The sequence below is a fragment of the Ambystoma mexicanum genome, chromosome 3p (assembly GCF_040938575.1).
Source record: "Ambystoma mexicanum isolate Mex_15411 chromosome 3p, UKY_AmexF1_1, whole genome shotgun sequence".
NCBI classification, from domain to species: Eukaryota; Metazoa; Chordata; class Amphibia; order Caudata; family Ambystomatidae; genus Ambystoma; species Ambystoma mexicanum.
The window spans coordinates 515,210,223-515,237,802 of NC_090925.1; the positions used below are offsets into that span (position 1 = coordinate 515,210,223).

A 27,580-nucleotide genomic window follows, 5' to 3' on the forward strand; every position below is an offset into this window, starting at 1 on the left:
ATCTGTAGTCGAGTGCAACGTCAGAAATCGGGCTAGAAGCTCCAGGAGTCTCCTAAGGACCCTCCAGAAGCAGGACGACCAGAGATCGAGTCCCTTCACCAGAGTGCAGTACCCAAGGACTGAAGGAAGCCCAACTGGTATCCAAGATCCGCAACGGTGCTGTTTACTAAGCGCTGAAACCACGAAGTGCTGCTGAACCGAAAAAAGCCTGTAGCTGCCGACGTCCTCCCAACTACCGCTGCAGGTGACCTCCAGACGTCCTCCCTCTTATCCCCACGACTGAGGTTCAGGGACACAGAGTCTACTCCGCTGTAACAGGACAGAATCCAGCTGAACCACTCTTCTTCAAACCAGAAGTACTGTTTAGACTTGGGGTACTTACCTCATTGTCTTTTTAGCTGCGCTTTTCTCAATTGGGAATTGCATTGGTTTACCTTTAGAGATGATTACAACTCTCCTTCCACCGGCTGACAGCTTGTGACCCTACAAGTGATTTCATTTAACAAACTCTCTACATTTGTGCAAGACTTGGAGTCTAAGACTGTTTCAAATTGACTTTGGCTGGCTGCCCTGGCTCCCCGCAGACTCGTCTAGCCCATTGACTTTGATATTGCTGTCCCTCATAAGTGATAACTTGTTTTAGACTGTTTGATGGGGCGGCTGATCTAGATTTCATTGGAAGATTTAAGTGTCCTCACATATACTGAGAACCTCTTAAACCTTTTTCTTTCCTTAAACCTTTCTTATCCGCAACCTCAGAATCTGCAAAGTATAACTAGTATGATATGACTGTCCTTGTGATTGAAGTCACCTCAGGGTATAGGAATTGTGTAAGAAGCATATCCAAAGATTATCCACTAACTTGTGCTGAGCGTGTTACACGAATTGCCTTTTAAAGAATGCTTATTTAAAAATGGAAGTCAAATAAACAAATGTAATGTATAACAGAAACCTTGAGTGTGTTACTTGGTTACTTCTATTTACGAATTTCATTGCTACAGCTCACATTTACCCCTCTTGAGATACGCCTGGCTGCTCAGTCACACTACCAACTTGTATAGTACAGACCTATACCAAAAGGTGGGTTACCTAATACCAAGCAGATAAGAGTTGTGTAGTCTCACACGGTGTAACTACATCAATTCTTACCTAACATGGGGTCACACCTGTATGACTGATTACCCACGCACTGTCTTGACATTCCCATGGGCCCAGACCCAGACCCAGACTGCTCAAACAGTTAAGGGACTTTGCCATAAAATGTACTCTCTCGATTCCTGTTGCCATATATATCCACAGTAATGTTCTCCCTCAACTGATTGCACTAGGTGTACTCCTGCTAGCTTTGTGTACCCCTATGCTTTCGCCTAAGTGTTCCCCCACTATGATGTGGCTGCTAGGTACTACCGACCACCACGATTTCCCTCCTCGTTATTTTACTCAGAGATGTCCCCCACAAAGATGTTTGCATGCACTGGCTAGCTACAATACTTGGTAGTGCCTGTGGTGTACCCTATCAATCTGCTCGAAATCCTAATTTCCACCATGAACCACACGCATCGATTTATCCCTTCACACACTGCAATTGAACACCCACCCTAATTCATATTAGAATTCTACATCTCCTACCAACTTGTATAGCCACCCATTCTGCCAGTAGGGAAACACGAGGTTCACTTCTGGATATGTATGTCTCAGCGTCCTCGAGCCAAATAACAGAATACTTACCTGCAAGCAGAACTGGCTACTTATCCGTAAGAGGCTGGACAGCACCCGCAGGGGGCACAAAGGGGAGCAGAGTGGGAGATCGCCCCGCTATGTAGCAACACAACAGCTATCTTGGGGGAACGCCCGCTAAGTAGCAACACAACAGCACGGCCCATTAACACTGCACACAGTGAGGCAATGGAGCGCCTTAATAACATTACAATTATTCATGAACTGTTGGTGACTTCGTTTACCTTAACAAAACTGGTAGAAAAATATTGGTATGTGTAGGCGTTACAAAGGTCAAATACTTTACTATAATTGCTACTTATTCTCCCTGCACGTGTGCCAACTAGTGTGCTACTTTGTGTTCTCTGCTGGATACTCTACATTGCATGTTGCGCTCTCTACTCTGCGTTGTTGCTTATACTGTGCTGTCTGTCTGTCTGCCCTACTCTGTGTTTCCTACTGTTCTCGGAAACAGTTCGTGTCTCAATTTCCCGATTTCCGTTCCGGTTCCTACCATTCCCTGTCTACTCTGTTGTCGATTGCCCTATTGTACCTACTTTTCCCACCACTGCGCCATTCTGCCTGCTATTGTAATGTTCAGTTTCTATGCGCATGGAGCAGACTTTTAAAGGAACCATGCTGGCATTGAAGTATTCAATATAGAAGGCTCCTGGCTCGAGTGAGCACTGGAAATCAGGAGCTGTTCCTTCCTCACCAGGGAGTCTTTCCAGGAGGCAGCGCAAGGTCTCCACTTGACTACGCAGCACAGCCACGGCATTTATGCCACCCGCTGCGGCAGCAGTCTCCATAAGACGACATGTACTGGAAAAGACTGCGCTACTGGCGGAACCCCAAGCAATGCGGAACCAGGCTGCACGGGAACCACGCTTAGCCGGAACCTTAAACGAAGGGACAGACCCCTTGAGTTCAAAAAGGCAGTCGCAGTATTCCGGAAATGTCAACGATGTTGTGCCCGGAACGTTAAAGCAAAGGGTAGCAGAGATCGATACGAGATAATGAAGGGGTGAACACCTCTTGAGTGAGTTACGTAGTTCTTGTGCTCAAATGTTTTTTTTATTAAGTTTTAAACTAAACAAATGGGTGTATATATATGTGTGTATATATATATATATATATATATATATATATACGGAACTAAGCAAATGCCTATTGTTTCAGAGATTAAGCAGAACAAACAAACGTGGACAAGATAAGCAAAAGGCATGAACATTTAAACCCATGGTATAATTAACTCAGATATAAAATTCACACACGAGTTAACATAAAAATAAAATAAGGTCACTAATCAAATGGAAATCTGTACGTGGACTTTAAATGCAAACTATTTATCCAGAGTAGATTTGGCAAAGCAATCAAGACGTGTAGGAATGCCGAATAGTACCAGTAAAAAGGCTATCTCTGAATGCATGGATCATAAAGTGCTGGGAGGATTTTGACCTGAAACCGTGACTTTTGCGATGTGCTAAATACACATTGTGTTAACTAACGTTAAGGAAAGTCATGCAAAGCATTATGCTCTCTTCCTGCAAGTACACACTCAGTAAAGTAACAATGAACACAACTCTCATCAGGAACAATTGCAGTCTTGAACACCCCCTGCCTAACTGGTCTATACACATGATGCTCTCCACCAATCAAGCGCCTCAATGCCTTATAACGGTATGTCCTCTTTAGTAAGCTTCTTCTTTCTTTCGCTGCTAACTGTGACTAATGCCAAGGTGTCGTCACTGCTCTAGGTGGGGAAGCCCCTTTTCATGAGGTCAGGGAGGTGAGACCACTGCCCAACAGTCCCCATAGGGGTGGTCCTCAGAGGGAGGATCTCATGGGGAGAGAGGACCCCATTGAGAGTAGTGACCATTTTGGGAGAACACAGTATCCCTTTGACCCTCCCACCTTCCCTCAAAACCCCTCCAATTTCGCTTTTCCTAATGTCCCTATATGTTTTTGTAATACGTCCTGTATTATCCTAGAGGGGGACCTGCTGCATCCTTCCCTGCCCTCCAGCATGCACACCATGAACACACAAGGCGGGAGGCGGAGAGCGGTTTCAAACACCTCTTTATTTGCTAACAGCAATCATAGAACTGGCTTCCCTTCCCACCACCCGCTCGTTCCCTTCCCGTGTCCCCTGTCACGTGATACGGTGTCTGAGGACACCACACCCCCCAATACTAAACATAAACTCAACTCTAGTTCATTTCCTCAATGAGTTCCAAAAAAGGTAGCAGGTGCTCCTCTCCAGAAAGAACATGGCATGATAACCTGTTCTGAGATGAGAGTTTGCAGAACACTCTTGTTGCTCACTGTACCTTTCACAGAAGGGAAATATCCATTTGCACATCAGTCTTTGTCCCGCCCACATGGGCAGTTCAGCACCAAAAGGCTATGGCAATTCCTCTCTGAACAAGAGTACCAACAGCAACCCCATACACATGTTTCAGCCTTGTTGGGCCTCTGTTGGTACTCTTGTGAAAGGTGAAAGGTGGGCTCCTCTCTTCATCTCGTCCTTTTTCCAGGAGTCTTGCTCTCGCATTTCCCGGTCCTCTTGGTACCTTTCTTCTTCTGGGGATATGTGCAGGATTCGGGTCTTTATGCTCCTACCAAACATCACCTCGGCAGGAGTCTTTCCTGTGGTGCTGTGCGGAGTGTTTTTGTAGTCTCTCATGAGCTGACATAACATCTTCTCTACTGGCTCTCCCGTGAGTTGCGCAATTGGTACTGTTCGCTTGATGTTGCTCATGAAACGGTCTACGGTGCCTTTTGCCTGGGGCCACAGCAGTGTTATTTTCCTGTGGTCGAATCCCATGTATTCCACAAATGTCTTAAAATCCTGCCTTGTGAACGGGGGCCCATTGTCCGACTTTACTACCTTCGGGATGCCGTAGATGGCAAACATTCTGTTGAGAGCAGTAATGGTGTGAAATGCTGAGGTGGATGGCACGATTTGTATGTCTGGGAAGCAAGAATATTAATCAACTGCCATGAGTATGTGTTCTCCTTTTATTTTATTTATTTTGCATTTTTAAAGCGCTCACACAGCCCGCGGGCATCGGGGCGCTTTTACAGGAATGTTTTTTTTTGTTGCATAATTGTTTTTGTCTTAGTTGCGTATTTATAACGCGCTTAAATACTCAGAGGTTTCTAAGTGCGGACCCGGGGATCGAACCGATGTTGCTTCGTGTCGTTTTGCTTCCAAAGGAAGCACGTTGCCGCTGAGCTATCCTCCCGGGAAGAACTCCGCTCCTGTCCAGTGGACTGAAAAAATCTACTGCCGCTTCTTCCCTTGCTCCTTCTGGCAGATCTGTCATGTTCAGTAGCACTGGTCGTGTGTGTGGGTTTATGACGGCACAGGTGGAGCAGTGTTTTTGTAGATCCTCTACTGGTGCGTTGAGGTGGGGAAATCAGAGTTTTTGTCTCAGCATCCGTTTGGTGCATACAGTGCTCCAGTGTCCTTCATGTGCCAACTCTAACACACTCCTTCTCAGGCTTTAGGGAATTATCAGTTTTGTGCCCTTCAGCAGTAGTCCATCTTCAGCTTTGGCCAGTTTTCACAACGAGAAGACATGTGATGTCTTGCTTGACATCCTCCCTCATGTTTTCCTTCGGCTGCCAGGCTTGTTTTCAGTGTCCGGTTTCCAGGCACCTTAGGATGCCCTGTAGTCCTTGGCCATTGTTTGTTTCCTGGGCAATAAGGTGGGCCTCAAGTCCTTTCGGAGAGGGTTGGAACTCCTTGCAGGGGTGCCATGAAAGAAAATCAGGGGGGTTGTGCTCTTTCCCTGGCCTGTGGATTATGTTGAAGTGGTATCCGGTCATTGCATTGACAACCAAAACATCGACAGACAAACCATCTAAAAATAAGCATCTAATGCATTTTTTTTTAAATGGTAAAGGGCTTAGTTTAATAAAAATGGGCTTTTAAGGTGAAATGGGGGGGCTAAGGGGAACCCCCATTAAAAAAAAAAGAAAATGAAAAAAAAATGCATTATGTGCTTTTTTTACATGCTTTTTTTAAGATGCTATGGCATTAGATGCTTTGGCTGTCGATGGAATTACTATAAACCTGTTGAAGTGATAGTCCTGCAGCCTTAATGTCCTTCTTGCTATGCACAGCGGCATCTTGGCTTGCGGATTTCCGTAGATAAACAGCAATGCCTGATGGTCTGTGACAATTGTGAAGGGCTTCCCATATAGGAATAGATGAAAGTGCTCAGAGGCCCATACCACCGCTAGTCCTTCTTTTTCAGCCTCTGAATGGGCTTGCTCGGTCTTGGACAGGCTTCTGCTGGCATAAGACACAATAGGCCTCATTATGACCCTGGCGCTAATGGGTTAACGGCGCCGTAAAAGGCTGCAGCACTGTTAACCCACTAGCGCCTGTTTACGAGGTCCCTTTGCGGGACCCGACCTTAACGGCTGGTCTACACCAGCCGTTAAAGTAGGGACCCGCAAAGGGACCTTGGTGCTAAGTACGGTACCGCAATTTGCGGTACCCTACTTAGCGCCTTCCCCATTCCCATTGAGCCCTATGGGGCAAAAATGGGAATGGGGAAGGGCCATGGAGGAAGGGGGTACTACCGCCCCGCCAACCTTGTAATGGGGTGGTAATTCCCCCTTTCTCCATGGCGGAGTCGGTAAGTTACCGGCATGGACCATGGTGCTATAAGCACCATGGTTTTCCGCGTGGGTCGTAATGAGGCCCAATGTGTCTTGACTGGCTGTCTCTTTTGTCCAGTTGGGTCAGGCTGGTTCTGAGGCCCACAGGGCTGGCATCCACTACTAGTTCAGTGACTTTCTTTGGGTTGAAGTATGCCATATTCTGGACATCGGAAATGCGTTGTTTTATTAGGTGGAACGCCTGTTGGCATCCTTCCTTCCACTTGAATTCTGCATTTTGTTTCGTGAGTGCCCTGAGGGGTTCACTGACAGATGCAAAGTCTTTGATATAGTGAGTACAGTAGCTTGCCAAACCAAGGAATAATCGTAAGTCCGTCATAGAGCTGGGCGGCTCTGCCTTTGTGAGGGCACTGACCATTTCTGGGTCTGGTGTCATTCCGTTTGATGAAAATATGTGTCCAAAGAAACGCAATGTCTGTTTTTTTAACTCAAATTTATCCTTTTTCAGGGTGAGGTGAGCCTCCTCTAGGGCTATGCACACTCTCATGAGTGTGTCATCGTGTTGCTCTTGTGTCTGCCCAAACACTAGGATGTCATTGCTGTAGTTCAGGCAGTTGGGTATATGCTTGAGGACATTGTGTATCTCGGACTGAAATATTTCTGCTGCCGACGAGACACCAAAACTGAGGCGCTTGTACCTGTGTAAACCCAGGTGGGTGGCGAATGTGGTGATGTAAAGGGACGTCTTTTTGAGCTCCAGTTGATGGTACCCCTTGTTGAGGTCTAACTTGGAGAAGATACGTTTAGGAGGTGCACCATGTCCATAATGCATGGGGTTTGTTGGCGTTCACAGAGGATGGCCTCATTTGGTCGCTGCATGTCCACGCCGATGTGGATGTCTGAGTCTTTCGTGGGCACAGGCACTATTGGGGATACCCACGGGGTGGGGCCTTCAGCTGGTTCGATGATGTTGGCTTGCAGTAGCTTTGTTAGTTCTTCTTCTACTTGCCTTTGTATGTTTATGGGGATTCCCCTGTAATGCGGTGCAACTGGGGTGATTCCTTTGTCAATGTGCAGTTTAATCTGGCGGCCTTTCAATTTTCCCAGACCTTTGAAGAGTGTGGAGAACACCTGTTCTATGTTCGCGGTGGGGTCCAGGTATTTGTGCACCATAAACCGGTAAAGAACATGAATGAGGCCTGTGTCAATTGTGGCCTTATAGTTTAAGATGCAACCGCTCTCGGTGGCAGCCTGTAGCACGTGCATTGGGATTTCTTTGGATTGTCCTTTGTAGCTACACTCAGCTGTGAAATAACCCTTGCACGGTAGGGGTGTTTTTGACCCAAATGGGTAGATTAGCGCTTTTGCTGGCTGCAGGCGTGGGGCGTGTGGTATGCGTTGGTAAACTTCCTCACTTATTACATTTACAGTGGCCCACATGTCCACTAAGAACTCAGCTCCTGTCTTGTTGATTTGTATTATCAGGGTCAGACTGTGCTCTTTTGCTGTTGGGTTGTCTAGAGTATATAAGTAGCCTTTCCTCCATGGCTCTTCCTTTGGCCTTTCTTGTCTTCGTGATGGTTCTTCTGCGGATGTGCTCGACCCGCTGTCGGACTGAGATTGTTCAACCAGGTATCTGATGTATCTTCTGGACCTTCTTCGTGGTCGAGAGGTGGGTGGTTGGCTCTCTCTCCAGTGACCGGATGTTCGTTCTCACCTTCTTTCCGGTGTCTCCTCCTTGCGCCAGTGTTGGGGAGCTTCTTGCACTTGTCTGGACGATCGGGACAGACTCAGTGGCCTTTGTTCTTTGCCTTGAGATAGTTTCCCACTCCCCCCTTCGCCTCGAATCTTGCTGTGGAATATGTTGCACACTGCCTTGTAGTGATTGTCCCCTCCACAGGCTGCGCATTGCTGGCCCATTGCGGGGCACTGCCCTTCGTGTGGGTACTCATGGCCGCATCGATAACAGAATGGTTCGGCGTACCCTTTTGAGGCCCCTTCCAGTTTGTTGATACTTTCATGCCTGCCGTGGGTGATCTTGATGTCATCTAGTCCTTGCACCTGTGTGATCAAGGCCGCATCTGAGCGAGCCAGGTGCAGGATTTCCTCCAGGTTGCGTGGCTTTTGTAGAAGTCGTTTCCTGAAGTCTGTGCTTTCGCACCCTACTATTATTTGTGAGCGTAGTGCTTCTTCATTGGAGCAGTTGTTAAAATCGCAATGTTTCATTTTGAGTCGCAAGCGCTTTACGAATGCATCCATAGTCTCGCCCTTGGTCTGTTTGGTGGTATGGAAGATGTGTCTCTTGTAGTCTACGTTTGTGTGTGGCGTGAAGTATTCTGTGAGCGTTGATTTAAGGCTCGTGTACGTTGATTGTCGCTCCCGTGGGGAGTTCATCAACAATGTCCCTGACGTTAGAACCAATCGAGAATGTCAATAAGCTGTGTTTCTTGTCCTCATCTATGTGGCCAATGGCCTTCAGACATACCTCAAAGTCTCTAAACCACCTCTTCCAGCGCGTGCCCAATGTGCCAGTGTCTGTGCGGTCAAAACAGGTGGGTAGCTGGGTCATGAGGCTGTCGTGCATCCTGGTAGGGAGTGCATGGGCTTGTGTCAGAGGGACGGTCAATGATTCATCTTGTGACATTTGGGCTGACTAGGCCCCTTTAACAGGCTATAACCTTGTGGTGGTCGCTGTAAAACTGCGCCCTCTGGACTGACCTTGTTTGGTGGTGTAGAGCCCCCACTCTAAAGGTGCCGGCGGTGTCAGCGTGCTGACAGCCCTTGCAACTGTGACAGGGCCTCTTCCTGTAGCACAGGCGTTGGTTGTGGTCGTGGCAGGCTTAGTGTGGTTGGGCTGGTGGATTCTGGCCTGCAGTGTTTGCTTTATCGGCCCTCTCCGGCCAGTACAGTTGGAATAATGGCAGGCTGCGGTCTATTCCGCCAGTATTTTTAATTTTCGCGGGCTCGGTGCTGGCCCACAGTGCTGGAGGGCAGTGTTTCCTTTTGATGGGCTCCAGCCCTTTGTATTGAGTATGTGCAGGCTCTGGCCTGCAGCGTACTTCTGGCGGGCTCCGGCCTGCCATGTGCTTTTGGTCAGCTCCAGCCTGCCATGTGCTTTTGGTGGGCTCCGGCCTGCGGTGCGTTTTTCGGCGGACTCGGTCTGCCGTTTCTCAATTTTTGCCAGGCTGCTGCCCGCTGTTCCAAATCACGTGCGGGAGGCGCGCTCGACCGCTTCTGCTGTTGTGTTGTTGGTGGGGAGCCCTGGTGCTCCAACCGGCTTGGAGGGCGTTGCCGTTGGCGGGAGCCTTGCTCAACTACCTGGTGTTGATGTTGCGTGGGGAGCCGGCACTCCGACCCGCTTGTGCAACATGGTGCCGTCGGCAGGAGCCTTGCTCAACCGGCCGGAGTTGTAGGGTGAGACAAGAGGGTGCACTCTGCCCACCCGCAGGGAGCCGCTGTGCTCTGGACCCGCTTCTCACCTTCGGCAGGAACTCTCCCCCGCTTTGCCGGTGGCGCTGCTGCTCGTGTGGCTCATTCAATTCTAGCCATGAGCGCGGTGAAACAAATGTTTCGGGTCCATTGGCGCCTCGTTGCCAATGTAGTATCCTAGAGAGGGACCTGCTGCAATCCTCCCTGGCCTCCAGCATGCACACCATGAACACACAAGGTGGGAGGCGAATAGCGGTTTCAAACACCTCTTCATTTGATAATAGCAATCATAGAACTGGCTTCCCTTCCCGCCATCCGCCCCTCCCCTTCCGATGTCCCTTTATCCCCTGTCACGTGAAACGGTGTCTGACGCTACCACAGTCCCAACTAAGAACTAGTGGGACGAGGAAGAGACCACAAGTAATGAAGATCACTGACAAGAACGAACGCACAGGCTCTGGACTGTCGAATGATCCTATTGGTCAGCTGTCATTGAAAGGCAGAGCGGGGAGAGAACAATGGCATCTTCCTTTTTGGCATGGCATTGGCCACGAGAGATGCCAGGTACATGCAGGCCAGCAGACCAGAGAAGCAGATGATGTCTGAGAGAGAGTCACACACGCGTAAGGCCCGGAGTGCAGAAGGCAGACCGGAGGAGAGGTAAGTTTCCTGCCGGTGAGCAGGGCCACTAGAGTGCAAAGAAACCACTTCCGAATTGCAGCGGAGATGCATGGAAGACCGGGGAAGGCTTCAGTAAACCAGGTAAGCTGCCAAAGCGCCTGGGAGACCCGTGAACAACTGGAGGGTGACGGCCAAGACCCTGCAGGTACCAGGGTGGCTAAAGATCGGGGAGACCCTGAAGGGTTATGAGACCCGAAGTGAAGCACAGAAGAAATCTTCACCGGGCGAGAGTAACCAAGTGAAGGGGGTCTGGGACCCGCACTGAGGAAGTGCACCCCAAACAGTAATGAAGAGAGATACGAAGCTTACATGCACAAGAGACACTGGGAGACCTTGACAGGAGAGTAAACCAAGGATGTGGGTGGAAGTGAAGTCAGAGAAAGAAGATGGTGAGAACTAGATTGTCGAGTACCCTACTTGGCAGGAGAGTGGACCGCGGAGGGTGTACTTAGAAAGAGTCAGCGAACCTCAGCACAGCTTGGGAGAGAGAACCGGGCAATTCTTTGTCGCAGTATCTGGAACCCGGGTCTGCTCAGAAAGGGTCAGGGACCATCAGCACAGCTTGGGAGAGAGAACTAGGCTATTCATCTTTGTCACAGCACCTGGAAGAAGGGTCTGCTCAGCAGTGCCTGGAAGCCGGGTCTGCTCAAAAAGAGTCTGCGACCCACAAGACGGCTTGGAAAAGCTGTCCAATCCATCCTTCTTTTTCGCAGGGCCTGGAAGTCATTTTTACCAAGCAAAGATAAGGATCTATCTAGACCATTGAAGACACAGAGACAATATTGGATAAAGTTGGAAAGACTCTGCGGAAAGGTAACCAATCCCTTGAGTCTTGTGTAACTTTTGTTTGCTTTTCTACACTTTTTTGGAACTTTTGGTTTTGTACTACAAAGCTGGGCTGCAGGCGGACAGTCAAGAGACATTTTCCTTTTCACCTTATGTTAAATTTAGCTTGTGAGAGATAGATTTGGATTTGGACACAGGACCGCAAACTTTACTTTGGATATTCCGACACAGACAGTTTCATTAGTTAGTTTTGTTGAGCCAGGGAAACCCCTCTTAGAGGTAGGGTTAGTTAGGATTTCCTCCAAACCCTACCCCCAATTTTTGTTATTAATAAAAGTATTTGCCAAACAACATACTTTCCCTTGCGTCCGAGTCTTACTCCTACAACCTCACATAACCAAACTTAACTTCTTAACGATGCTTTCAGAAAACTCTCAAACGGAAATGGTCTACAATATACTACTCGGTCCGGATGGCTTCACGTCTGACCCTGAAAGGTAGGAGATAGGAACTGATATAACTGTCCATCAGACTTTGGCAGGCAATTGATACATTCATCGCATCGACAATAGCGAATCCTAGCGTGTCGCTGTGTCCCTCTGACCTCTTGTAACGTACTGGTTATTTTATGCCTGACTCTTGCTAGTGAGCGATTGAGCGGGTGGATGTCATGGGTGAGGGCGAATGGCGCTCTGGAGGGTTGTACAATTTCTCACGGACTCTACCCTTGCAAACCTAAGACAACCACACTCCTGACGGGAGGTGTCCTGTGAAAATATGAGGTGTACTGTCCAGGCTACAAGACAAAAACTGACAGGGTTAAACATGCAAGTGGACCTACCTTTCCTATGCCTCATTTCCCCCTTTTTTCCCTTATCCCACCTTAGATAGGTCGCCTGTAGTTTGTTCCTCGAGTCTTGGCTCCCAGGCACCATGGAAACCACCAGAGAAGCCGGCCCCAATGCCCGAGCCACAGCCACCTGAGCCTAACAGTGCGATAATACTTCACCTCTGTGTCTCTAATAGAAATATGGCTTTCCTTAAAGTTAGTATGTTAAATCTGTATTCTAAGTCAAGACCGAAGGCTCGTATTATGATAATTATTTTTTGGGGAAAATATTTGTATTGGTTTTTACATAATAAAGAACATTAATCACATAACACTGAACTCCCACCTAACCACCAGAGGTTTTGTCCTTCACTCTCCCTTTTTACTTGTTCAATAGTGTTCATAGGATGTCTAGTATTCTTTTCATAATGTATATTAATCTAACATCCTCAATGATTTAATGGCGCTTGCTACCAAAAATCCATTGGACGTTATCTTTGTGGCTCATTTCATACATTCAAGTGTGTAAATCACGATCACTGGCGCTCAATCACTGTTAGGCAGAGTTTGTATGCACTAACCTTTAGGACCACTACATGAAACTATAACTACAGTTAGGTAAAGTACTACACAGTTTTTGGTAGCATAGCTGAGCGGCCAGGCTTATCTCAAGAGGGAATATGAGCTTGCAGTGAGGTTACACAGAGGTCTACAATTACAAGTATTCAAATAGACACTTACACTCAAGGTTTCTTGGTAAAACACGTATTAATTTGTTTTACACTCAGTTATAAAACATTCAATAGCAGGAGGCAATATAGATCACACACAAATATACTTCAGTACTTTATGCTAGAAGATTCTGAGGCATTTAAACTACTTTGAAGTAGGAGCAAAAAGGCATAGGTTAATAAAAAGAAGGTTACAAGTATTCTTAGACAGTGCAAATGTGTGAGTTCATCAGAGGAGTAGATTCAATGCAATAGGTTAGGCCAAAGTCAATGGGCTAAAGTCTTGAATAGGATAAAGCATTTGTGGTAGTTAAACGGAAATGTCTTTGCCAAAGTTCTCAGAAGTAGTTTGTAAAAGAAAGAATCATATGTTGGGTCACAAGCTGATTACACCTGCAAGTTGGGAAAGTTTCAAGCACTTTCACTGCGAGAGGTAAGTACTCCCAGTATTGTTTCACGGTACCTTACAAATGAAGAAAAAGATGCAGCTGAAGACTTCTGTTCCTGGCAGTTCCTGCGGATCTCGCTGTTCCCGAGCCTCAGTCGTGGGGACAAGAGGGAAGACGTCGGGGGACTCCTGCACTGCATGGGGACTGGTCAAAAAGCTTGCACTGGCAAATCTTCAAGTTCGGTAGCCGTAGTAAAGCACACAAACTGGTGTCCCTCTCCCTGGTTATTCGGTTTCCTGCAGCACTTCGAGGAAAATACAACCAGCTCTGAGAATGGTATCCAGGTGGCTTAGTGTCAAGTTGACTGGTCACACCAACTCAAAGGGAGAAGTCGTCCTTGCAGGGCTTCTCTGTCAAGATGAACTTAGCGATTCGGACCTACAGCAGGGCTTCACCGGGCAAAGCAACGGTCCAGGAGTTGCAGCATCCATCCTCTTCAAGCTCGTCTTCGGTTATTTCGTTCCAGTGGTTGACTCGGCCTTCCATGCCAAGAGACTTGCCTTTTATCCAGTTTCCTCCCATTCATTCCAGCCTAGCTGCCACTCACCCAGCAGGGTGGCTGTCCTTGCCGGACAGTCAGCCAGCCAATCACACCAGAGTGCATTTGGGTCTCCTAGGAGAATAAGCACAGGGAGCATAGGCACCTCCCTCACTTCCAGCCCACCTCAGACACTCCGACGCCAGAGGTGGTCTTCAGTAGTGAAGTCCACCAAAGGCGATGCAACAAAGGGACCAAACCCGGTTTGGCGCGCATAGACAAACTCTAAAAGGACCCTTACAAAAAGAAATGGTGAAAAAAGAAGACCGGGACCTGTTTAAACAAAGGGGGCTCAGACGCCATCTTGAATAAAATGGCTCCCGTGATTTAACGCTAACGGTATTTGTGGTGGTCGGGGAAAAATCATGTTGTTTGTTGTAATACCAATGCCACCAACCATTTCGAGAGGAAAGGGTAGCATTTGACTGCTACATAAGTATCTAGACACAGGGGCTACTAAGTAAGATAGGGTGTGCTGGGTCTAGGAATTTGAAAAGACTAGTAAAGTCAATTTCACTTCACTTTACTTTCTCTGGGAAACAGTATTTCATCCCAGAGAAGGTATTTAAACCTTGGGAAAGCCTGGAAGGCTTCCCCGTGCCACTGCACTGAGTGTGCTGTGTGACACAAATGAAAAGATGATTCCTATAGAGTTGTCTAAAACTCCATAATCAAACAACACAAGTGTAGAACACACATCAAAATACATGAGAGAGTGGGAAAAAAGGGTCACACTCTCTCCAGGTAAATAAATCAAGTCCTCAAAATCCAGCAAAGTTGCTGGGGGTCTCTAAAGTGAAGGCAATTAGCACATTTTTGAGAATTCTCCCTAACAATCACTTCACCTGGGTCACCTTGCAACTGACAAAATTTGCACGGCAAGTTTAAATAACAAGCGCTGTGGCCTCATTAAGTCCTGTAATGTCACTCCTTGTTCTAAAAATGAACTCTTGCTCTTTGTGAAATAATGTATTATTTCTTATGATTTGGTTTTCCCCTTTTACCACCAGCAAAACGGTCCATTTAAGGTCTTCAAAACCATTGTTCTTTTCAAGGAAATGTTTTACCATCGTTGCCTGTAGTTTCTTATTTTTTAGACAACTCCTATGTTCAATTATACAAGTTTTATTTTTCTATTTGTCTTTCCTATGTACATAAAACCACATGGGCACGTGATTAAGAAGACCGCGTAGTCCGTGTTGCAATTTGAAAAATCCTTCTGTATCCATGTCTTATTCAAACCGATGTTTATGTCTTTGCTTCGGGTTGTTAACTTATGCACTGTGCACTGTCCACAAGGATAGTGTCCAGTGACTGGGGTTAAACCCCATTGACTAGTAATGCTACTTGTAGACGGACTTTTAGTTTTTAGCTTGCTTTGACTTACACAGTTGCCAATAGAAGTTGTTTTCTTATATGCAAACAGTGGAGTCTCGGGATTGGCAGTAGTTGTCTTAAAGATTTCCCAATGTTTAGTGATTATGTTTCTGATGGCCAGACTATGGTTAGTGAACGTTTTCACGCAGACTATTCTTTCTTCTAGATTTTTCTTTGTTTTGCCCTCCAGCAGTGCTTCCCTGTTATTATTAGAAGCCTGTTTCGCGGCTTTTCTGATTAGTTTTTTGGGGTATCCTCTGGCTCTGAGTTTCTTCTTAAAATGTTTAGCTATTCCTCATATGATGCAGGACAGGTGCTATTCAGTTTAAGCCTCAGGAATTGCCCATATGGCAGGTTGTCTTTCAGATGTTTAATATGATGGGACTGATAATGTAACAGTGAGTTTTTATCAGTGCTTTTATGGAATGGTTTGACCAGCAATTTACCCTTGTGATGATACAGGGGCAAATCCAGGAAGTTAATAGCGTCTTGCTCTATTGTCATGGTAAATTGTAAATTCCTGTTGAGGCTATTAAGCCATTGGAAAAATTAATTTGCTTGTTCCCGGGAGCCCTTCCATATAACAGCACGCCATCAATGTAATGCGACCAGGCCATAGTGTATGAATCAAACAGGCTGTTCGCATAAATGAATTCTTTCTCAAAGAACTCCACATACAGAGTAGCCCCCATCGCCGTACCCTCTATTTGCTGGTAAAAATCCCCTGAGAATTCAAAATAATTCAGAGTGAGGGCCAACTCAATGCACCACATAATGAATGAGGTGGGTACTGGATCTTGATCTGTTCGAGTCAGTAAAATTTCTTCCACCTTATTCAAAGTCTCTTGTTGGGGAATATTTGTATATAATGAGACTATATCCAGTCCCATTAGACAGTGTGTGTCTCTGTCATATTCCATGTTCTCAAATTGTCTAATGACATCCTTAGAGTCTTTTAAATAGGATCTCATGGTCTTAACATGTCCCTTTAGATAGTAGTCTGCAAACTTAGAAAGCGGCTCCAGTACTGAATGAATCCCCGGAACTATGGATCTACCCGGGGGTTTCACAAGTGTTTTATGAATTTTCTGTAGGCAATAAAAACTCAGAATTGAGGCTTCTTTGTTGATTAAAAAGATGCTTTCTTGTAAGCTGATCTATCCTCTTTCCTTTGTTTTCGTCACCATTTGTTCAATAAGAGAGAGTAACACTTTTTAGTAGGATCCTGGGTCAACTTTTTATAGTATCCCTCGTTTTGTAATTGTCTCTTACATTCATCTATGCAATCGCTTCGGTTTAATAAGCCTATTCCACCGCCTTTATCCGCTTTTTTGATAATGATTTTCTCATTACTGGAGAGATATTTTAGGGCTTCCTTTTCTAGTTTACTCAAATTCTGGAAAGTACTAGTGTTGGTTCCCACAAGACTTTCGACTTTTGCCAGAACACGTTTTTCAAAAACCTGAGATTCTGGTGAAAATGAGTGGGCAGGGGGATATAATGTTGATGCTGCGCTAAGGCCCGTGCAGTTTTTCACTGTGGTTGTACATGTTTCGTTCTCTTGTTGTGAAAAGAATTCTCTAATATGAATTTTCCGCATCAGTTTATGAAAATCAGTGCGAAACTGGAATGGGTCATGTTGATTTGTTATCACAAAACCAAAACCCTTATTGAGCACTTGTTGTTCAATCAGAGTCACATTATGATCTGAGAGGTTTACTAGAAACGATTCCCCTCCGGATGTGTTTCTGGTTGTCGTTCCAATTCCCTCTGTTGGGACCTTTGTATAAAAAAGGTCTTTGAGTCATGTTTCTGTTACCTCGCCCTTGTCTGTTATTAGGGTTCCCTCTGCCTCTGTTAGATGTTTGGGCGGAACTACCTTCCCCAGGATCATCTGGGTGGTGTCCAGTCATTTGGTGGAATTAAAACTGGTTGAATGACATTTGGTCGACGCAATTTGGTCGAAAACCAAATGGTCGAAATTTTTTTTTTAATTATATATTTATTTTTCGGGTTTTCGTTTTTTTTTAAAAAAAAGGTTTTTTAGAAAAAAAAGGGGGTTGGGGGGGACCCCACCCAAAAAAAAAAAAAAGGAGTGAAAATAAAAAAAAAATAATTCGACCATTTGGTTTTCGACCAAATTGGTTCGACCACTTGTCTGGTCGACCAATTTTTTTCGACCAAATGTCTGGTAACCCATCTGGGTCACTCCCACTTGTGTCGTTACTTGTGCTATATGATGTTGCACGAAAACGTACTCTCCGGTTTTGGTTATCCTGACCCCTCTGTTGAAAGGATGGATTCTGGTATCCCTCTTGAATGTATGGAAAAGATTTTTCATGATTATATATTCCCAGATCTTTTTTTTGCCTCTGGATACGTTCTAATGTATTTTTTTCTTTAAAGTCTTTCATTTCTTTATCTATTTCCTCAAGTCTTTTTTTAAGGTTGTCAAGTGATGTTAATTTTTTGATATCCTTGATTTTCTTCAAGTCTATTTCAATGTTTTCAAAAGTTTCTTTCGCGGTGTCAATTATTAGAATTAACCAATCCCTTCCGCATATATTAACTATATAGCTCCACTGGAGTTTAAATTTGGAATTCTCCAGAAAAAGTCTTGGTTCATTAAAAACAATCAACCCTTGGGGGAGAGATTTATTTTTCAAATATTCGAGCATTATTGCCCCATTTAGCTCTGTGCGAATGAGTCTCTTCCGTAGTTGCACTACTCTGTCCCATTAGTTTCCTTTTTCGTTTTTATCTCCCAACTCACTATGGTTCAATATAGAGATTGCATTCATAAGAGCTGTTGCGTAGTCGTCACTATACGCCAGCGTTCTATCTTCAGCCATAATGAATTCTGAGTAAGACACCACAGTTCAAGGGTGTTTATTGAACTTTATCAATTGTGTTATAAACGCCTATCTAAACCTAAATCCATAGATGGGAGCAAACTATGACCATCAAATAATAATAATGCAGTCCTAGTGGAGTCTTGTCAAAATAAAAGGGCCTATACTAAAAAACCTACTGCCAATCCGTACCGCTAATTTACAAATAGTATGGGATAAACGATACAACACAAAATGATATTGTCAATTTCAGTATCATTGAGTGTGCTGATCAGGCGACTGCCGATAGTAATCTAGGCCGGTTACATAGTGAACCCAACCGTGTGCTCCAACAAACATGCAACGCTTCCTATATGGGTTCTCCCTCTGAACTCACCGATATTATCGATGAAGCCCTCCAAGGGAGGTAGACGATCGGCAGGCCTCATCATTGCCCTCAAGACCACTTTGGGCCTCTCAACAACCGTGATTTGTGGGCTCCCCGTTAGGATATTGGCAGTTAAAGGAACATCGGGGGATGGCCGGCTAGAGATTATATTGATTAATGTTTCTTGGCATTTAGGTCTTGAACCTCTTGAGGAATTTCTATAAAAGATTGTATCGGATTGGAGAGCCACGACTAAAAATGGTAAACTGATCCTTGCAGGAAATCTTAATTCAGATAGTTGTATTACTCCTGATGACTACAGTGACCGAGGGGAAGAAAGGTTAGAAGGCCTTGATCTGACCCAGAAATCTTACTGGGGCAGACTATGGAGGCTTTCTCTTGAATCTGTGGGGCTGATTTGCCTTAATGGTATCTGAGATCCGGCTCTGCCAAACCCACCAACGTGACAGAGGGGCTCCAGTACATCCACGATTGACTATATCTTTGTTGATGAAGGCCTCTCTAAACCGACACTTGGCATTTTGGTAAAACCCAATTTATAGAGTGATCATAGTTCCCTTAAAGTGGATTTCCTCCTCCCTGTTAATAGGATACTTAGAGGTGGTGATAGGAATTTGAACATTTTAGGGTAAGGCAGAGGTATTAGATGGACTCAGTCTAATATAGATAAACCCAATGGGGTATTATCAGATACTCTAGACAGCACTTCTTACCTTTGGAAACAACAAGTGTTTAATGCACCCGAATTCGATCATTTTCTGAGCGATCTATTTGGAAGTGCCCAACCTAAGTTAAAAAGGTGGGGTCTATAAAAATAAAAATATGCACACCTATGAAGAGTGTCTCGCTAAAGAAAAATCTTCAATGCTCCAGACGCTCAGGCAAACACGTAATTTCAATAGAAGCCACTTAGAAAAGTTTACTATGATCAAAAAATCAAGCAAAAATATAAAAAAAAGTATCTCTAAAAAAGCCTCCATTTTGCAAAAAGATGCACAAAGGATGCTGGGAGTCCTGGTCAAAAGAGACGTTAGGTCTTTTTGGGAACTTATTAATCGCCAAGACATCCCATGCAACACAGGCCAACTTAAATGAGTCTCGGAGGATAAATAGATGCACTTCTTCTCAGAGCTATGTGGAAATCGGTCTGATGTTAGCGAAGTAATGGCAGGAGGAAATACTATGGAAGGGACACAATGGAAACCCAATATAGTGTACTGTGATTTACTTAAACTAATTAAGTTGACAAAGAAATCTCGTGCTGTAGGTCCTAATGGACTCACCAATAATACAATGAAAGCTATGCCGAAGGCTTGGGCACAAATACTCACAATGCTGTTTAAAAGCCTCATACAAATGAATACTATTCCATCTAGTTGGTAAACGGGGTGATCGACAAGCTGCGAAGAACCATAGGCCAATAGCATTGATAGACATAGATTGCAAATTATTTGCGTCATATCTGCTAACATATGTCAAGGAATGGCTAAAAGAGTCCCACACCCTAAACAAATTTCAGACTGGGTTTAGAGTAGGGCACTCTACAAATCTCAATGGGCTGATTTTGAGAGCCCTCCAAGACTCAGCATGGGGAAAGTTTGGTGGCACCCTCTATGTCGCCTCCATCGACTTATCTACTGCATTCGACTCTATGATTCGATCACGTCTCTGGGACAAACTTGCCCATTGGGGTATTCCTGAGGGCCTGTTAAAACTAATAATGGCTATGTATGAAAACTCTGGGATACATGTCCGCCTGAATTTGGAGGGAAATTTGTCCAGACGGATTAACACTTTTGTAGGGGTTAGGCAGGGTTGCCCCCTGGCACCATGCCTATTCAATCTGCATGTAGCAGATGCAGGGGAATATTTGGAAGAGGCAGGTCTGGTAAGTGGCAAGCTAGGGGGGAGCTAAGGATATCATGGTTGACTTGTGCCAACGATTTCCTCCTCTTCGATCAGACCAGGGTAGGATTGCAGAGATTGATCGATAAATTCTTGGTATTTGCCAAAGTGAATGGGTTAACTATGAACTCCAATAAGACTCATATTCTGACAATCTCAAAAGGTAAGAAAGTAAAAAAATTTGGTTGGAATATAGAAGGACAACCAATTGAACGGGCACGTAAAATCCTTTATTTAAGCTTCCCTATTTTTGCTCAACCTTCAAATTTAGGGCTGCAAACCTTTCTAAAACAGAAAGCTCTCCCTTTGATAGTCCATATAGCTAACTTGGACCGAAAAGTTGGACGGTTTTCTTTAAAACCAGCAGTGGAGTTCTACGAAGGGAAAATAGTCCCAAAAATGATTTATGGAATGAAGCTCCATTTTCTGGAACTGCAGAACTTTTGAGAAACCATCAAAGGGGTGTTCCAGAGAAAGGTTTTAAAATGACTGAATAACATTCCAATGTCGGCAATTTGTTTTGAATTAGGCCCCGTTTCCTTGAAAGCAGGCTCCTTGTGGCGGATGATGGCTTTATTTCATAACCTCTTAGCCCCTGTGAATGAAACCCTTTACGAGGCTATTGGGAAGATGGTTTTTACTCAGGGAGGCCTTATAGGGAATAAATATTTGTGCACTTTCTGGGATTTTTGCCTTCAAACCCTATGAGATTTGTCCACTGACAAGGACACGCTCGTAGGAAATCCAGAGAGGGTTAAAAGACTCATCTATGAACGGGATTGGATAATTACGGCTGAGAAATTCCATAGCTACCCTTCCCTCTCCCATTTAAAATATTAGCATAGGAAAAGGGGGGCTCTCTCGTTCATGATGACACAATTTCCGAACCGGTACTACCGTTCCCTTCTCCTTAAATTAAGGTGGAACATTCTTCCAACCAAAGAAGTAATGAAGAGAAGGAAACTGATTAAGGACGAGAATACCTTGTGCAAATTTTGTCAAAAGATAGTGGTAGTGGAAATCAGTCACCATCTCTTCCTTGGATGTAATGACCTAAAAGCAAAAAGAAGCATTTATTTGGAGAAATTTGCCAAACGGGGAATTCGAGAGGAAGATGATTATATATGCGCTAGATGCCTGTCAATTGGAAATACTGCCGAAGGATTGGTAGTGGCAGGTTTTATTAAATCCTTACATTTATTTCCAGATAGCCCTATTTCTCTGGGGAATACTTAACTCAACTACCTTTTGCCATAGGGGAGTTCCGATGAATTAATACATCTTCTTCTTCTCCAGCTCCCTTGCTACTGTTCCTCATTCATCGGCTTTGCTCAATTGTCCTCCCTATCCCATGTAGATTTTGGTTCCAGGTTTTTATGACAATTAACTTTAGATAACTTCCAGAAGGCATATGTTTTGATTTTGAGTTTCAAGGCAGTGTGCTTAGTTTTATTGGTGTATTACTTATTTCTGTTCTTTGAGGCATTTTATGAACTTTGATTGTAAAGGTTTCATATGTAAACCATACACAAGAAAAAATAAAAAAAATAGTGTGGGACAATGTTCATGAAAAAGAAAAGTGTTGACAAAATGATAAGTCTGGATGTTGGCCTCCCTTCCCCATGTTTTCAGCACGGGACAAGGCGGTTCACTCGAGCATGGCACTTTCTTGGGCTTCTTCGGCACGAGGATACAGTTCCATTACCAACATCAGGGCCTTCTGTGCCCAAATCTCTTAAATTATCAAAGTCCCTTGATTCAGAGGGCCTGATGTACCAAAACAAATTAATAGTTCCTTTACAAATATTGAAGTCGGGCAATTCACTCTTCCATTTGGATCCCCATCAGCCGGGCTCTGATCTCTTTTCTACCACAATCTTTAGTTTGAATCCCCCCTCTTCTGGAATCATAGCCTCTTCTCCAATGCTTATAGATTATCTTTTCTCGGGTGACTCACGCTTCGCCCAAGACCCCCCTCAGCTGGGCTCAGATCCCTTTTACACAATTAATCTCCCTCAACTGAGTTTGCACCAATTACAGTTCGTATTAGCTATCAAAGACTTTCGAATGTACACAGGGTTTAGATTGACCCGTTGCAGGACCGCTTAGATTTCACAGTTCACAATTTTACACTCTCAGTTGGATAACTAACGGAGACCTTTGAATGAGCACCCACGTGGTGCCGTACCACTCTGTGGGGGTCATTACGACCCAGGCGCTAATTGCGCCAACTTTTCCAACCATGGTGTAAACTATGTTTACACCATGGTGGTTGGTGGATTTACCGCCCCATTCCAAGGTGAGTGGGGCGGTAAATCCCCATTTCCCATTTTCCCTTCCCCATTCCCATTTTTGCCCCATAGGGCATAATGGGAGTGGGGAAGGCGCTAATTACGCCACCGTAAATTACGGTGGCGTAATTAGCATCATGGCAGGTTAGCGCCATGGATTTTAACGGCTGCTAAGAGCAGCCGTTAAAATCAGAATCAGGCGTTAAGGGTTAACGACGGCGTTAACCCTTAACGCCTGGGTCGTAATGAGGCCCTGTATATGGTACCTATCTTGGTTTCAAAAGTTCAGTCACTCCTTGGATATTCAATTATATTTGCGTCGATCATCACATATACATCACACTCTGTTCTTTGCAGATTTCTACATACAATCTTGCTGCCTGAAACCTTGATTGTAACACAGACCGGTCTGCTATCAGTCTCTCCGACTCACCAGCTGTGCTGACTTTACTGGTGCTGCTTTGTTGTTGGATCCAAGGGCAGTACCATGGCGGCAATCACTCCTACCCACCTCGGCCATCGATGCCGATACACTATGCACCTTTCTTCAGCTTTAATTCCCAGTCCTAAGTTTCTTATTCTCGAGGGCTCGTGAAAGTAGTGGTTTTCCTCGGGTGTTAGTCTGTTTACTCTCACAGTGAGCTGTCCGTGAGAAAGTGTTTGTGTCGGGAAAGGGGGCTGCGGTTCAGTTCCTAGGTATCCTACCTGGTAGGATGGGGAAAAGGTGTTACAGGGAAGGGGATACCGCTTCTCACTGTCCTGTCTCCCACTCACTGAAAAACCCCTCTTTCAGGTGATCCTCCTGCACTGGTCCACCCCCAGGAACTGGATCCAAAAGCGATGGCCGTGTCCTGGCCACCTGGATGAAAGATCCCTGGGGGCTAGCAGCTCACCATACAATGTTGCCGCTTGCAACCTTGACTTCAACACAGACCGGTCTGGTATCAGTCTCCCCAACTCATCGGCTGCATTGATTTCATTGGTAAGGCTTTGTTGGAGGAGCCAAGGACAGTACCACAGTTGTCATGAACCGTCGCCTATGTCCTTTCTGGACTTCGTGGTCCCTGACCCATAGGGGATTGAATGCAGTAATCCTTCCAACATGGCCACCTGATAGGAACGCTGCTTGCCAGTCCTTGCGCTCCACGCTATGCGTTCTACTAAACAGACAAGCCCCCGCGGCTCTGCGCATCTCAACGCTACCGCTTGCTTTAGATGGACGTGTGTTGCCGGAGTTCGCTTGGGGCTTTCTCCTAAATCCTGTTTCCCGGTTCCTTGAATCCCCCTTCCTTCCTTCCTTCCTTCCTTCCTTTCCTCAAAACTTACCTTTGAACTTCCTGGATTTTCGCTCAGACATTGTTCCTTCCTGGTCTCCGTCCTGGACATCTGAACGTATCCTGGAGTTGGATTGTCATCCTCACGCTGGAATCCGAAGACCAGCTCACAGGTTTAGACAAATCCCGGACCATGCAAAAGAAGTCACCAAAGAAGGTCTCAAGCAAACAACAAAAACAGGTGAGAAGGGGAGAGGCTTGTGACAGATTGAGACGCCTAAAAAACGATACAGACACAGAAGGAAGCCGCGGTTCAAGACCTCATGCGAGGCATGCAGGAACTAACCACAGAAGTCCAGAACCTTAAGGCTGAGAATGCTGCATTAAAGCAGCTAGTCTTGTCACGTGACTCTGCAACTAAGGAAAGCGTGTTATTGGGAGGAGTAGTGGACAAATTTGATGGTTCTTCAAAGACCCTCAGTGCCTTCCTTGATTCATGTTTGGTACACTTCACCTTCAAGCCCTACTACTTTTCCACTCCTAGAGCAAAGGTGGGGTTCATGATCTCACACCTCACTGGTAACGCCTTGACCTGTGCAACCAACCTAGTCAAATTCGGGCGACGCCCTCCTGGATAATTATGATGGGTTCGTGGAAGCCCTAAAAGCCATGTTTGATCACCAAGAACAGGTTTACAGCGCTCAAGAACGTTTACTTGAATTTCAACAAGGATCCCAGGATATGCTTACCTATGTGACCCGCTTTAAACAACTTGTGAAGGAAGCTGATTGGTCTCAAGAAGCCAGCTTCACCCTCTTCCGAAGAGGCCTGAATGAAGAAATAAAGGACGAGTTAGCCAGGGTAGCTTGCCCAAACTCCTTCCAGGCTCTTATGGACCTTTCCTTGCAAATCGGCTTTCGAATCCAGGAAAGAAAGGCGGAAAAAAAGAAGTCTAAGTCAACCTTCCAAAAGGCTGCCACAGACCACCTATCCAGACCAGAGCCCACAGCTTCTCCAACCTCGGATCCAGAACCCATGCAACTGGGGGCCTTCCGTGGACCCATTACCCCACAAGAAAGAATGCGCCGGATTCACACTGGTCTATGCATGTATTGCGCCTCTGATAAACATCTCGAGAGACAGTGCCCTATTTCTCCTCCACGGCGTTCGGGAAACGCCAGCTCCCAATCCTAGATGGAGCACAGTTTCGGGAGAGAGATGTCTGCTCCACATCAATTCCTTCCTTGAACTCTCCTGGACAAAATAATCTTGTGATTCTACAGGCATTCCTATCGTCTTCCAAGAAAGAATCTTACCCATCCTGGCATTAGTGGATTGCAGAGCCATGGGCATATTCATAGATCATGATTGGGTCACTACTCACAACATTGCACATGAAACTCGAGAGACAATGCAACCTGTAGAAGCTATTGATGGGAGACCCCTGTCTTCGGGACCCATAACCCTTCAAACTAAAGAGATCCTACTTTCCATAAACCACCATCAAGAGAGCATTAAATTTGACATTATAAGATCGGCCCACTATCCAATGGTTCTAGGCATGCCCTGGTTACAGAAGCATAACCCCTACATCAATTGGGCAGCAGGCTCCTTGCTTCTTGGTTCTGAACATTGTATGTCACACTGCTTATCCCTAGATACCATACCATGGTCCTCTGAAGACTCTCAAGAAACTCAGCAAATTCCAGTCACTGTTTCTAACATCATCTGGATTCCCAGGGCCTATCAGGCTTACACAGATGTATTCTCAACAGCCATTGTTCAAGCTCTTCCACCACACAGACCTGAGGATTGTGCCATCGATACTGAACCTTCAGCAGTAATCCCTTTCGGGAGAATGTTTATTTTGTCAGAACCCAAAAAAAGGGCCCTCCCGGAATACCTGGATACCAACTTGGAAAATGGAACTATATGACCATCCAAGTCCCCGACGAGTGCTTTTCTATTTTTCGTCCCCAAGAAGGATTCCAAGGAGCTTAGACCATGCCTAGATTACCATGGCCTTAACCAGTGTACTCTCAAGGATCGTTACCCATTGCCTCTCATCTCGGACATCCTGGAAGCAGTCAGAGGTGCAGTCGTCTTCGCAAAATTAGATCTCAGGGGTGCCTACCATCTTATTCGTATAAAGGAAGGTGACGAATGCAAAACAGCCTTTAGAACACCCTTTGGCCACTTTGAATACTTGGTTATGCCCTTTGGACTTGCTAATGCCCCAGCAATCTTCCAACGTTTTATGGATAGGTTGTTTTCTGATATGCTGTTCCTCTTCGTCATTGTATATCTGGACGACATACTGATATACTCCAAGTACCACCTGAAACATGAAGAGCACGTAAAGACAGTCTTACGTCGTCTACGTGAACATAAGCTCCTGGCTAAACCCGAGAAGTGTCTTTTCCATGTATCAACTGTTCACTATCTCTGATTCGTTCTTGGCCCAAAAGGAATTGGAATGGGCCCCTCACAGGTTGATTCCATTCTATCCTGGCCTGTTCCAACCACTGTAAAACAAATTCAATCCTTCCTAGGGCTTGCTAACTTCTACCGAAAATTTATACCAGCATTTTCTGAGATTGTGCATCCTATTGTTACATTGTTAAAAAAAGATACCCCCTTTCGGTGGACCTCAGTCGAAGATTCGGCGTTCCTGCGGTTGAAGTCGGAGTTCACACAAGCTCCCATCCTAGCTCAACCCAGCATTGATCGACCTTTTCTTGTCGAAACTTATGCCTCCAACTACGCCATTGGGACAGTCCTGAAACAGGAACTTGGCGGCAAGTTAGAACACCCCATCGCCTATCTCTCTCGCACCTTGACCCCCAGTGAAACTCATTATTCCGTCCTGGAAAAGGAATTGCTAGCCATCCGTCAAGCCTTCACTGATTGGCCTCATCTTCTTTTGGGAGCCAAACACCCGGTACAAGTCTGCACGGACCATTGGAATCTTCAAGTCCTGCAATCCCTAGAATGTAGAAACAGTTGTCAAGCCTGTTGGGCCTTCTTTTTTGCCCAATACCAATTTCAAAACCATCATGTCCCTGGAACACATAACATTATAGCCAATGCCTTATCCTGATGTCCTGAATATGAACCCCTTGAAGATCGGACCTTTCCTAAAATGTTTCCCCACACAATATTTGTTGCCCAAGCAATTACCCTCCTGCAGGATATTCAAATTCAAACCCAGTCCTCTGAACCTTGGAAGGAGTTTAAGAGAAACAATCAATGGAATCTCAAAACAAAGGACGGATACCGGTTCAAGGACAATCGCTTGGTCATTCCCACTCCTGGACTGAGACAAAAGATCACAAGCCTATGCCATGATACTTTCCATTCAGGACATCGTGGCATCACCAACACTCTCCATCTAATACAAAGACAGTTTTGGTGGCCAAAGATGAAGGATGATATCAAGATCCATATCCAGACATGTGCAGTCTGCAATCAGAACAAACATGATAACAAAAGACCAGCAAGTCTCCTGCTCCAACCAGCAATACCAACAAGACCCTGGGAAATCATTGCCACAGATTTTATCGTGGAACTATCCTCTTCCAGGGGCTACACAACTATAATGGTTACCATTGATTTGTTCACTCATATGGCTCATTTTACACCTTTATACAAACTGACATCCTAATCTGAACTTGCTGGAATTTTCCTGGAACACATATT

The 27,580-nt window shown here is 45.3% G+C and overlaps 1 long non-coding RNA gene across 1 annotated transcript in view; it reads left to right on the forward strand.

Moving 5' to 3' along the window:
* Positions 1–2,665: 2,665 nt before the first annotated feature.
* LOC138580557 (uncharacterized) overlaps positions 2,666–27,580 on the forward strand; it is a 319,738-nt gene continuing 294,823 nt past the window's right edge. The window contains exon 1 of the long non-coding RNA XR_011304291.1: positions 2,666–2,755. This is a non-coding gene — a long non-coding RNA (uncharacterized lncRNA). The remainder of the gene's footprint in view (positions 2,756–27,580) is intronic.